This window comes from Cetorhinus maximus, chromosome 7 (assembly GCF_964194155.1).
Source record: "Cetorhinus maximus chromosome 7, sCetMax3.hap1.1, whole genome shotgun sequence".
Taxonomy (NCBI): Eukaryota; Metazoa; Chordata; class Chondrichthyes; order Lamniformes; family Cetorhinidae; genus Cetorhinus; species Cetorhinus maximus.
The window spans coordinates 88,102,462-88,115,925 of NC_135885.1; positions in this window are offsets into that span (position 1 = coordinate 88,102,462).

The window sequence follows — 13,464 nt, forward strand, 5'->3', positions numbered from 1 at the left end:
AAGAGATTCAAAAGCCATACACACAGGGAATGCAAAATGGTGCCATCCTCCACACTAGGTGGCAAACCCCAGCCAAAAAGGTCTTGGAAATGCAAGACTCTGCCGAGTCACGGGAAACAGTCCCACACAGGCCGGAAAATAAGAAAGAATGACTTAGCAGTGAAGACAAAGAATAATCTCAGTAGAGGTGGAAACAAGTAGTCTTCTAATGATTGGAGGTTCAAAAAAATCTAATGTTTTTATTGTGATAGAAATGGACACATAATGAGACAGTGCAAGGCAAGATTCAGGAAGACTTTTAAACAAAAGAAAAAACCCCGTGAGATTTATAATGTAGAAGAGCCTGAAGCAACAAATTCATATATTTATTCATTGTTTAATTTGAAGGTTGGAAAGACAGAACCAATATTTGTAACAGTGAAAGTAAATGGCAGGCCTGTTAGAATGGAAGTGGACATGGGAGCTTCCACTGCAGCAATTGGACAACATACTTTCAGATATCTGAATACTGGGGAACATTAATTAAACTTAGAAGAAACTGATTCCAAGCTACACATATGAAGACATTCAAGTAAAAGGTATAAGCAGAGTAACTGTCCATTATGGAAGCCCATCAGTAAAGCTACCAGTGTTGGCATTGAGAGGCAGAGGACCAAGCCTCCTAAGGCGAAACTGGCTAAGGGAAATCAGCCTTGAGTGGCCACTGAGATTCCAAAAGGAAGCTCGAAGCATTTCTGTTTTGGGAAAGGAGTATGTAAGGGCTAAACAACCTGAAGAAATGCAGGCTGTCTTAAGTTAAAACATGGTAGAACAGCAGAAGGAACTCGAAGAGACCCTGCTTAATGACAGAGTTTGAGACGAGGTGAGCAACCTTTGGAAGGAAAAAGAAAACCTGCAGAAAGACCTTCACACAATACAAGATTCCCTCAGGTCTAAGTTTGTACCTCTGGAAAAGTATGAAAATAAACAGAAAGAATTCAACACTTCTCTGAATAAACTGAAGCATGAGTTGGCAGAGAAGACACAATAATATTCAATTTTCCAGGAGGCAGCAAACAAATACAAAAAAGAGATGGGAGAGCTGAAGAATCAGCTAGATGAAGCCAAAGAGGCTTTGTAGGCAAAAGTTTCAGAATTTCCTAAGAAGCAGACAGATGATGAAATTTTGGGAAACTCAACCACCAAGCTCGCCCAAGTCAAGCTTGCATCTGAGAATAGTCTGGGCCAATATTGGAGTCGAAAAGAAGGCAGAGATTAAAGTCTGTACTAGAAAGAAGAAGGCACTTAGAAAGAAGACACAGAAACACAAATAAGACTTCAATTTTGGCAGCATATGAATACACTTTCGTACGTAGGCCTGGAAATCAAATTGCAAATGCCAATGCACTTAGTTGTTTGCCTTTACAAGAAAATGATGAGGAAGTTCCAATTCCACAGGAACTTGTTTTACTGTTAAATTTCTTAGATTCCTTGCTGGTATGCTACTCGACAGATCAGAAACTGGGCAAGTAGGGACCCAGTCCTATCTCAAGTACGAAAACAATTGCCACATGGTTGGTCACAAGAGCCCGTATCTCATGAAATGAAACCGTACTTCAACAGAGGACATGAAATAACCAGCCAGAATGGTATTGTGTTGTGGGGAGCACGAGTGATAGTTCCTCCAAAGGGAGGAGAACCACTGTTAATTGAACCACATAGTGCACATCCAGGAATATCCCAAATAAAGACCATAGCATGCAGCTACCTATGGTGGCCTGGGATAGATGGCAAAATAGAGAGTTTAGTGAAGAATTGTGCAGGATATCAGCAACTGCAAAAGCTGCCTTCAACAGCTCCATTACACCCTTGGGAGTAGCCAGGGTGTGAATACACATCGACTATATGGGATCTTTCATGGGAAAAATGTTTCTGCTCATTGTTGATGCCCACTCAAAATGGATGGACATATATGAGGTGAATCACCAACGTCTTCTACTACAATTGAGAAGCTATGTCAAAGTTTGCCATTAACAGACTACCAGAAGTAATCGTTTCCGATAACAGCACGCCATTTATAGTTTATCATAATGGTTTATCAGCCTCAGTGGTATCACTCAAGTAAAAACTACACCGTACCACTCTTCTTCAAATGGACTGGCCGATAGGGCAGTTCAAACATTCAAGGCAGGCATGAGAAAGCTAACTGGAGATTCCTTAGCAACCAAGCTAGCACCTTTCTTTTTCATTATAGGACCACCCTTCATACAACAACAGGTGTCACGCCTGCAGAGTTATTGATGAAACGCCATCTCAGGATGAGATTGAGCTTAATAATGCAAAATTTAGGGGGGAATGTAGAAAGGAGTCAGAGAAGTCAGAAAACTAGACACGACTGGTAGAGTCATGAGAGGAAATTTACTGTGGGAGAGACGGTATACATGAAGAATTATGGGGAAGGACCAAAGTGGTTACCGGGTGAAATAAGTGCAGTGACTGGACCTCTATCTTACCATGTGGAGGTGGAAGGCCGAATCATACAAAGACATGTGGATCATCTAAGGAAGAGAGAAACAAATCACCAAGAAATGATTCCGCCAGTGTTCATGGCCGGGTCAACATTTCCTGTTGAAAGAACTCAACCTAGTACAGGCATGCTTGATATGTCTAATGTTACTGTAAGAGTTGAGGATATAGAACTGCAGGTGCCCACTGAATCACCTGATGTTCAGGCAACTCCAGATAAGGAGGTTCCTGACAAAGCATCTGAAGTTGTAGTGCTGAGACGTTCTATACACATAAGGAAACCCCCAGAAAGACTGAACTTGTAAATTACTTACCGGTGTAAATATTTTTCTGTCTTGAGAAAATTGTACTTGTAAATACAAAAGGTATTTCCAAGTAAAGGGGGAGGGATGTGGTAATTATGATTTTATCTAATGTGTAATATACCTTTAAGAAGAATGTTATAAAGGGAGATCACATGATCTTTAGTAACTAATAGAAGAGTAGTGCAGGTTACCTCTGTAGTTAGTAGTATTGAGATAGGGTTTACAGTGAAAGCACACATGTTAGTTGCTGCTGAGTATCTTTGTAGATAAACATCTTTTCCACCTAAGAATTGTCTGCTGATCAACTCCATCAATAGTACCAACTCAGCCACCACTTACAACAGGCATGTGACAAGGATCCACGGGATTTAACAGAGGGATTTACAAATGGAGGAGGAGGGAATGTTCAGCAGCCTTGAATGCCACAGAAGGAACAGTATGTGTGGGTGCTTTTTAAACAGGTTCCCTATCTGTAAGCCAGTCTCATTAACGGGCTTGGTGCTCTATTGACAGGAAATACTCCGGAAGAGTTTTCAGCCCAGGAGCAGGTTGGTTTCTTGTTCCTTGGGGTTGAGAGATCCTGGTGTAGGGTGTTGGGTACAGTGTGATTTGAAGGGTCAGGGGATAATCAAGGGGTGGAGAGTCAGAGAGCGATTTGGAGCGGGGTCATTGATTCTGCAGATGTTGATCATGTAGAGTGGGAAATGGGTTTTCTTGGTGAGGTGGGGGGAATTACTCTAGCTCCTCCTGGTCCACAAGCAATGCTGCAAAAACATTTACCTGTTCCTTTAGCCATTGGGTTTCCTGAGGCCCAGGAAGCTTGGCCAACCAGTGTTAAAGCTAGAAGAAAGATAAAATCTGAGGCTCACAGCATTATTTAAATATGTATTATAAAACCTCCTGGGACCTGTTGGTGACCAACCCCCTTGTCCTGCCTCCAATAAAACTGAAAACTGATTGGGTTCAGGTTTGAAACGTTATCATTTTCTTTCTTTTTAATTTTTTTTTCATTTGTTTGAATTGTTTTTTTATCTCTCAGAATAGGCAGGGAGCAGCAGCAATTGCTTAGGATTCAGTGTTTGAACTTCAATTATATTAAGATTTCCAGCCCTCTGAAGTGAGATTTTACATTCACTTACTGAATCTTACTCAGCAAGAAAGAGACAATTATAATTATATTGTCACCGCTTGACAAAGTTCCACTCTGCATTGAGTTTCTGAATTCTCATTAATTATGCAAAATTAGAACACTGGCAGTGCCAACACTTAACCTTGGATTACCCCACCTAGTACTACACCGCACCTGTGCCCACACACTCAAAATAACACTTCTATTGTGCACATTTTGTCTTCTACCTTTTAGTGAATTTCTTATTCATTCCCAGTGTTTATCATGAATCCCTACAATTTTGTGTTTAACTCCAAAATTCCTCCGAATGAAGAAAATTAGTTAAAGGTAGAGTTGGTAACGAACTAGGAGGCCCAGATTAATCAGAGGAGGCATCCAGGAAATTACAGAATGAGTTGGATAAAATGTCTAAATGAACATATATACTGCATGTCCAGCTGGTCGGTGTGATGAATCTAGTGTGTGTCTGAAGAGAGTTAGCATGATTCCTGCTTTTTGTGTGCTAATTTGCTTCTCATTTTCAGCCTACACTGCTGACTACCAGCAATGCCAAATGAGTAAGCTTCTCTGGGTCAGTACATAGCTTCTCCATTGGCAGGTCCTCAGCTGTGCCTCCTCATGATGACTTATGGAAACTGGGTCCCTCATGGCCCCAGGCTAAAGTTTCAGGGAATTCAGAGGAGGTTTAGCCCCCAGACACGCAGTGTGCAGGCTCACCGGCATGTGGACACACCCTGGCGCTCATGAACCAAACTCCCAGCTATGGGCAAACAACTGCACTGCCTTATGGATACCTCTGGAGAGCTGGAAGCTAAGGGAGTAAACCCTGACAAATAATCTGGAAGGCAGCTCAAAGGCAGGCTGATGTCTAAATATGTCACCTTTCCAGCAACTCCTGAAACCAAGCTGGTGTCAAACATAGCACTTTGCTTTCCTTTGGATCAATCAGGGGGGTCGAGAAGGGGACCCTGATTGACATTTGGGCAGCCCAGAGTCTCCAGGAGAGGACACTCCAGTTTCGCTGCAGAGCCTTAACACAGCATAGGAAACAGCAGTTATGAGCAATAAGCCAAACTTGTCATAGAAAATGGGTGCTACTGGCTGTCTCCAATGGTGTGAGAAACCATCATGTCCCACTGGTCAGCTACTGCCCACCTCAAATTGGGCAGTCCCCAACTAGTAAAGTGCTGACCTGCCATGATCTACCTGCTTCAATGGGTTATTGGAGCTAAGAGTCTCTACTCAACAAATGGACTGAATCCATCACACCAGGTAAACAAACAAAAAGAAAGAAAATGCCAACTCCCCAGTCGGCAAGTTGGAACATCAGGAGTATGTTCAGGAAATTGACAGATGACTTGCAGCTGGTTGATAACGCACACAGGACAGCTGTGATTGATATGGAATTTGATAGGCTGAACATTGGCATAGCTTCTCTACAAGACACAAGATTCGTCTAGAGCGGATCTCTTAAAGAAAAACATTAAACATTCATCTGGCAAGGAAGAGTTCAAGCATGTGAGCAGAGTGTAGGATTCGCTGTAAGTGTAGTACTTACTGCTCCTGATGTTAGAATCTCTCACAATTGTTCAGAATGTGTTCTTTTCATCCGCATCTCAACTCAAACAGGGCCAATTAATCTCATGAGTATCTATGCTCCAATGCTGTACTCCACTACAAAGGTGAAAGGCCAGCTCTACGAGGGACTTGAAACTACTGTCATCAGAATCCTTAAGTCAAAACATCTTTATCTACTGGGGGATTTCAACACAAGAGTGGGAGTGGACAATGAGGCATGGCCTTCCTGCCTTGGACATCATGGCTTGGGAAAGATAGGTGAGAACTGTTATGATCCCAACTGATGTTCCTACTGGACAAGTCGAATCCCAGTTTGATAGATCCTAACTTTTATTTTTTGTTTAGAAAAATGGAGGGCAGCTACTGAACAGAGACACAGGAGTCAGCTGATGATCTTTTAACAAAAGAATAAAACATTTATTAAACAAGGAAAGATTAACTATATTACAATACTCCTTTACCCGCAACTATACCTTTACAGATATATACAGATTCGTAAGGATAACTCAAGTTATAAAAGCTATCTTATGCTCACATGATCGCGGTAAGTGCACAGTCCATGTAAATCAATAGATGACCTGTGGTCAGGTACACCACACTCTGAAACCAAATGACAGATGCCACCCCAAACAAATGCTATGGATCCCTCACCAACTCCCCCAAGACGCTTGTCACACCGTGAGCCAATTGGTCTCACTGAACTCCATATTTCACATGAGGGTTTCCAATCTCCACTGTCGATAAACCCACTTTGGAATCCTCTCCCAAACGATGTTTACTCTCATACACTTTCCACAAGGGTCCGTTTCTAGGGTTTCAAACACTCCAATCTCCTGGGTTGCCACGATTTCCGATCTTCCTCTCTCCTGGGTCACCACGTGCCTTCACTTTGCCTTCCATACACTCTCTCTCATATACTTAGCCATGCCAACAGAACACCACTGCTTTACATGCCCAGAGTAAAGAGCTACAGACCTTCGGCTGTCTGGTTGGATCTTCTGACTTCTCACAAGCCCATTTTGCTTCAAATCTGCGTCCTGCAGCTTTCTCGCTTTATGCTTGGAGCCTTTCTCTGCTCCTCACACTTAACTTCACTTAACAGGGCCTTTTTCAGATCCCTGTCCTTGTCCTTTAACTTAACTTAAAGAGCTTCTTGGGCCTGCTCCCTACAGTTCCCTCTCCCTGCTGACAACTTGGTATCTCCCTTGAGATCCAGAACTTACTTGACATTTACTGTTACTTTAACTTCAGAGCAACTCATCTAAGATTCTTAGACTTATTCTCCTCAGCAGTCTGCTAGTATGTCAGCTAGAGAGAGACTTAAACTGCTCACTTGACCTGAGAGCAGAATGACCAACTGAACTCAAACTGCTTTCGGTTTCTTTGTGCCTGTGTGGGGCTTCTCTCTCTGGACAACTGCACAGTTTTTCCACCTTGTTTGTTTGAGAGTCGTAAACCTCATTAAAATGCATGCATCTTTTAAAGTGAAACTAAAACTCAAGTTCTCCCTTTCTTAACACACACACATAAAGAAACACAAACTAAACTTAAACTTAAGGACATCCCTTATTCCTAACACACACAAATATGCATATAACTTAATTAAATTATCTCGAGTTCCTAACAGAACAGACAGAGACTAATTGAGCTTTACTGCTACTACGAGCTTTGTGTGACACTTTCTTTCAGAACAAACCATGCCACAAGCTGTTCCGGAGACATACAAGGTCAGAGCACTGGCACCATCTGAACTTGATCATGACCAGACATGACTTTTTTAACAGCTTTCTCAATACACACAGCTACCACAGTACTATCTGTGATACAGATCAATCCCTGGTATGACGCAGGCCATCAGATCCAGGGGACTTGTCAGGCTTTAGTCCTATCAGTTTCACTAATATTTTTATCTAGTGATAGCGATTGTTTTAAGTTCCTCTCTCTCTTTTGCACCTTGATTTTCTACTATTCTTGGGATGCTTTTAGTGTCTTCTACCATGAAGACAGATTTTTAAAAAACTTGTTCAATGTCTCTGCCATTTCCTTGTTCCCCATTGTTAATTTTCCAGTCTTATCCTCTAAGGGATCAATATTTACCTTAGCTACTCTCTTCCTTTTTATATACTGTTAGAGGCTATTACAGTCCATTTTTATATTACTTGCTAGTTTACTTTCATATTCCAATATATCCCTCTTTATTCTTTTTTTTTTAGTCATCCTTTGTTGGTTTCTAAAATTTTCCCAGTCTTCTGGCCTATCACTAATCTTTGCAGCATTGTACCACTTTTCTTTCAATTTGTTGCCATCCTTAACTTCCTCAGTTAACCAGTTCCTCAGTTCATAATTCTTGTAGAGTCTTTCTTTCCCAATGTAATATATCTTTGTTGAGTGATATGAAATATTGCCTTAAATGTCTGCTGCTGCTTAGCCACCTTTTAACCTATATTCCAAAGTCCACTTTAGCCAACTCTGTCTTTATGTTTTTGCATTGCCTTTATTTAAGTTTAAGATACTAGTTTCAGATGCAGGTTTCTCACCCTCAAATTGAATATGAAATTCTATCATGTTTTGATCACTCTTAGTTATTATGAAATCATTAATTAATCCTGTCTCATTACACATTACCAGATCTAAAATAGTCTGTTTCCTGGTTGGGCCCATATTATTCTAAGAAATTATCTTGAATACACTCAATGAATTCATCCTCAAGGCTACCTTTGTCAGTTCGATTTGTCCATTCATTACGAGGATTGAAATCACCCTTAATTATTTGAGTACCTGTCTTCCAAGTCCCCATTATTTCTTGATTTATACCCTGTCCTACAGTGTAGCTACTGTTAGGAGGCCTATAAACTACTCCCACCACAGTGACTTTTTTCCCTTGCTATTTAACCGCACCCAAACAGATTCTACATCTTGATCTTCCAAGCCAAGATCAGTGTTCACCACTGTACTGATCTCATCCTTTACTAACAGAGTTACTTCATCCCTTATTCAATTTTTCCTAGTTTCCAAAATATCAAATATCCTTGGCTATTCAGTTTCCAGCCTTGGTCATTCTGCAGCCATGGACAGATTTTCATCTCCCAGTGGAGGTGAATTCATCATAGGGCTCTCTCCTAGTAAGTTAACCATTACATTGACCACCATCAAAATCTAATTTGAAATGGAGAGGACACCTGTTCCTTCATCTCCCAATAGAGGTGAAAATCAGATTGCGAAACACTGAACATTGTTTTTCTAGCCAAAATAAAACTATTTTCCTCTGCCTTCCTGACCCCATGCCTTTTTTTGTGAGGCCTGTTTGCGGGTTGGGAATTACTTGGATGCAAAATGCACATGCAACTCCTTTGAAGTCTGGGTTCCCATCGTGGTGACCACAAGAAAATTGTATTTCCTCCTGCACACTATTTTTGTGTGCTGGTGTGAGGTTTTGGAAGCCCTTAAAAAAAAAATCCTCCTTGGAGAGTTAATCACAACTGGGTACATCTGCTGAGGAGTCTGGAATATTCTTAAAGGTAAGTGTAACATGTATTGACACCTTTAGATGTCACTATTAGATGCTGCATTGTAACATAGAACCATAGAACACTACAGCACAGAAACCAGGCCATTCGGCCCCTCTAGTCTGTGCCGAAATATTATTCCGCTAGTCCCATTGACCTGCACCTAGTCTATAACCCTCCAGACCTCTCCCATCCATGTATCTATCCAATTTATTCTTAAAACTTAAGAGGGAGCCCGCATTTACCACATCAGATGGTAGCTCGTTCCACACTCTCACCACTCTCTGAGTGAAGAGGTTTCCCCTAATGTTCCCCCTAAACCTGTCCCCTTTCACCCTAAAGCCATGTCCTCTCGTGTTTATCTTTCCTAATCTATGTGGAAAGAGCCTACTCGCATTTACTCTGTCTATACCCCTCATAATTTTGTAAACTTCTATCAAATCTCCCCTCATTCTTCTACGCTCCAAGGAATAAAGTCCTAACCTATTTAATCTTTCCCTGTAACTCAACTCCTTAAGACCCGGCAACATCCCTGTAAATCTTCTCTGCACTCTCTCAATCTTACTGATATCCTTCCTGTAGTTAGGCAACCAGAACTGCACACAATACTCCAAAGTTGGCCTCACCAATGTGTTATACAACCTCACCATAACATCCCAACTCCTATACTCAATACTTTGATTTATGAAGGCCAGTATGCCAAAAGCTTTCTTTACAACCTTGTCTACCTGTGACACCACTTTCAGGGAATTATGTATCTGAACTCCCAGATCCCTTTGTTCCTCCGCACTCCTCAGTGCCCTACCATTTACTGTGTATGTCCTACCTTGGTTTGACCTTCCAAAATGTAACACCTCACACTTTTCTGCATTAAATTCCAACTGCCATTTTTCCAGTTGGTCCAGATCTCTCTGCAAGCTTTGAAAGCCTTCCTCGCTGTCCACAACACCTCCAATCTTAGTGTCATCAGCAAACTTGCTGATCCAATTCACCACATTATCATCCAAATCATTGATATAGACAACAAACAACAATGGTCCCATCACAGATCCCTGAGGCACACCACTAGTCACAGACCTCCAATCTGAGAAGCAATCATCCACCACCACTCTCTGTCTTCTCCCACACAGCCAATTTCGAATCCAGTTTACAACCTCTCCATGGATACCAAGTGTCTGAACCTTCTGAACTAACTTCCCATGTGGGACCTTGCAAAAAAACGGGGATACCTTTTTCACAGGCAGAACCACCAAACATGATAAGGAAAGTTTTCTAATTCATATTCTACATTTTTAATGCATTGTCGCATTTCCTCCAATGGAAAAAGTACTGTGATGCATGTCAACATTTACACAATGGTGGTCAATGTAATGGTTAACTTACTAGGAGAGAACCATATGATGAATGGTTATATTAAAAACACACCTATGTGTTATAATTAATTAATTAATTAATTAATTAATTAATTAATAAAATAAAATAAAATAATAAAAATAACACTTTTTGAAAGGTTAAAAAAAAACTGAGCACCTGCTTCCCTCCAATGATTGACAGGAAAATCTAATTTGAAATGGAGAGGACACCTGTTCCTTCAATTTTGAGCTATTTTAGTTGCCATAACTTTTGAAATTTTAAAGTCAACATTGGATTATACGAAGGATCAGCGCAGAGCCACTTCCTCTTCCTGATTGCCATTAATGGACTAATTAGCAAGTGAGATGGAAAATGCCTTCGTCAATGATGTTCACAGATGACATTGAGCTATGTGGTGGGGGTGATGAGAACGTGACCGAGAGTCTGGGGAGCTGGAGAAAAGCACTAAAGATAGGGGTATGAAGATCAGTAGAGCAAAGACTCAATTTATGGACTGTCATTTTGAGTCTAGGGAAGAGGATCAGAATGAAGGTGTAAAAATTATGGGTGAAGATTTGGAGAAAGTGTAGTTTCAAATATCTGGGGTCAGTGGTGGCAGAAGATGGAAATATGAAAATGGAACTTAAGCAGTGGATTAGCTCCATTTGGAGTAACTGGAAAAAATGCAGTAGAGTGTTATGTGATAGAAACTGAAAGGAAGAATCTACAAGGCAGTTGTGAGAATGGATTTGCTATATAGTGCAGAAACATGAGCAACATCAAGGAGAGAATAACAACTACTGGTTACTAATGGAATGCAGATGCTGAGATGGATTGTGGAGTAAAAAGAAAGGTCAAAATCAGGAACCAGCACATCAGGAGTCAGTGAATATTGTGTGACCATAGAAGAAAATAGTCAAAAAAGATTGAAATGGTATGGTCATCTGTTACAGGGAGAGAATATATGTAGTGAGGCGAGTGATGGAGATGGGACTGCCAGGAAGGAGGAGAAGAGTAAGGCCTAAGACCGGATGGAAATATACGGCAAGGAGTGAGATAAACACACCAGGACAGGAAGAGGGATGGATGATTGACAGAAGGAGATAGAGAAGGGTGATCAACCAGCATTGTGGTGATCTCAAGGAAAATGGCAGATGCTGAAATATGAAGAAGAAGGAGAAGAAGAAGAAGAAGCTATGATAATGTTTTGAGAGCTGCGGCTTATGAATGCTTGGCTGAGTTCCAAAAAAAACTTATAGAGTACTCAATTCTGTTGACACAACTGTTCAGGGGAATGACTGACAGTTTTACAATATTGTAATAACATACTTTGATGTGGTTTTAGAGTACATGGTTGTTTGTTTGCACAGCCTAATGGCCACTTAAAGGGTTAACTTTTTTTCCAATGGATAAGGTTTTTTTGCAGTATCAATTACAAATCTTTGATTTAGAGTTTTATTACATTGTCACAGGTTTACTTCTTTTACACGTGCATTTAAAATAATTTCCATTGCTGCTGCATGGCTCCTGAGGACTATACTATGCATTGTAGATACTGAGTGAGTGGCTATGGGGGATACACTGGGGGCATGAGGGATCAGAGAGGAATGGAGGTGGCATGGGTCATTGAGGGGAATGGAGTGGTATGGGTTTGGGTGGGGATGAAGGACCTAGGGGTGGGTTTTAGGGGATCCTTGTGTTTTGAGAGCTAGGCTGCTGTGTTGGATAATGGAGATGGGCCTTTTACCCAACCTGCTTCTGCACCCGCAATCTGCATTCCATTGCGGCTTGCAAACTGCATTGCAAACCTGAACCCTGATAAAACAAAAATCCAAAAAGTTATGCATAGGTCGATTGTGCAGCTTGGAAGCTGCAAAAGTGTGCAAGTCACATTTTCCCAAACCTACATGAAAATCTGGGCTCATGTCTCTGTAATAGCAATCATACCCATTTATTTCTATTTCTGTGCCATCAGTTCATCCATCTAAATTTACCTATCACCTTCTCAAGGGCAATTAGGATTGGGCAACAAATGCTGGCCTTGTGAATGGCACTCACATCTCATGAAAATAATTTTTAAGAAAGAATGCATTCAGATAAAGAGCCTTTAATTTTGTCTTTTTACCATTTCCCTACTCTGATCCAATTTCCTGGTGCACTCATTTGTTTGTACAATCTACCCCTTCCAACACATTTTGGTTATCACTACCCTGCACTATTGCCTTGTCTTTTCTCTTTAACTTTCTAAATTTCCACTCATCTGGACCGTCCACCCCCACCCCCACCCCAGTATTTAGTTTAAAGCACTCTCTACAGCCCTATTTATTTGATTTGCCAGGGCACTGATTCCAATGTAGTTCAAGTGAAGCCTGTCCAAATGGAACTGCTACCTCTTTCCCTAGTCGTGATATTACAAATTGAAACCCATTTCTCCCATACCAATGTTTGAACTCTCTGATCTTATTTACCCTATACCAATTTGCTAGTGACTCAGGTAGTAATCCAGAGGTTATTACCCTTTGATTCTGCTTTTTAAATTAGCCCTTATCTGCTCATACTAGTTAGCAGAACCTCTTTCTTAGTCCCATCTATTTGTTGGTACTCACGTGGACCACGATAACTGGATCCTTCCCCTCCTATTCCAAGTTTCTCTCTAGCATCGAGGAGATGTTCTAACCCTGGTGCCAGACAGGCAACACAGCTTTTGGGATTCACGCTCCCTCTAGGCAATTGTTCGGCACTGGGAACCATCCGAAAATACAATTTAAAATGCTAACTTAGGATGGTTCCGACATGATTACACCAATAGTTACCCAGAAAAAGTTAGAAGAATTAAAACCTCTTCTAACTTCTGGGTAATGAGTGTAAAGACCCAGACTGAACCCCCGTGTGACTCCCCAACACCCCCACCCCTGACTAACCAGCCCCCTACGGTATTCCCCATCACCCGATCTCCCATGGGATGCCCCCCACGCGCATGGAACTCCTCACCCGACTGTCCCCCCAACCCCCCATGGGCCCAACTCTCACCTCCTAACCCGATCGGACCCCCCCCCAACCGATGTCTGACCCCCCCAGCCCCCTAAAA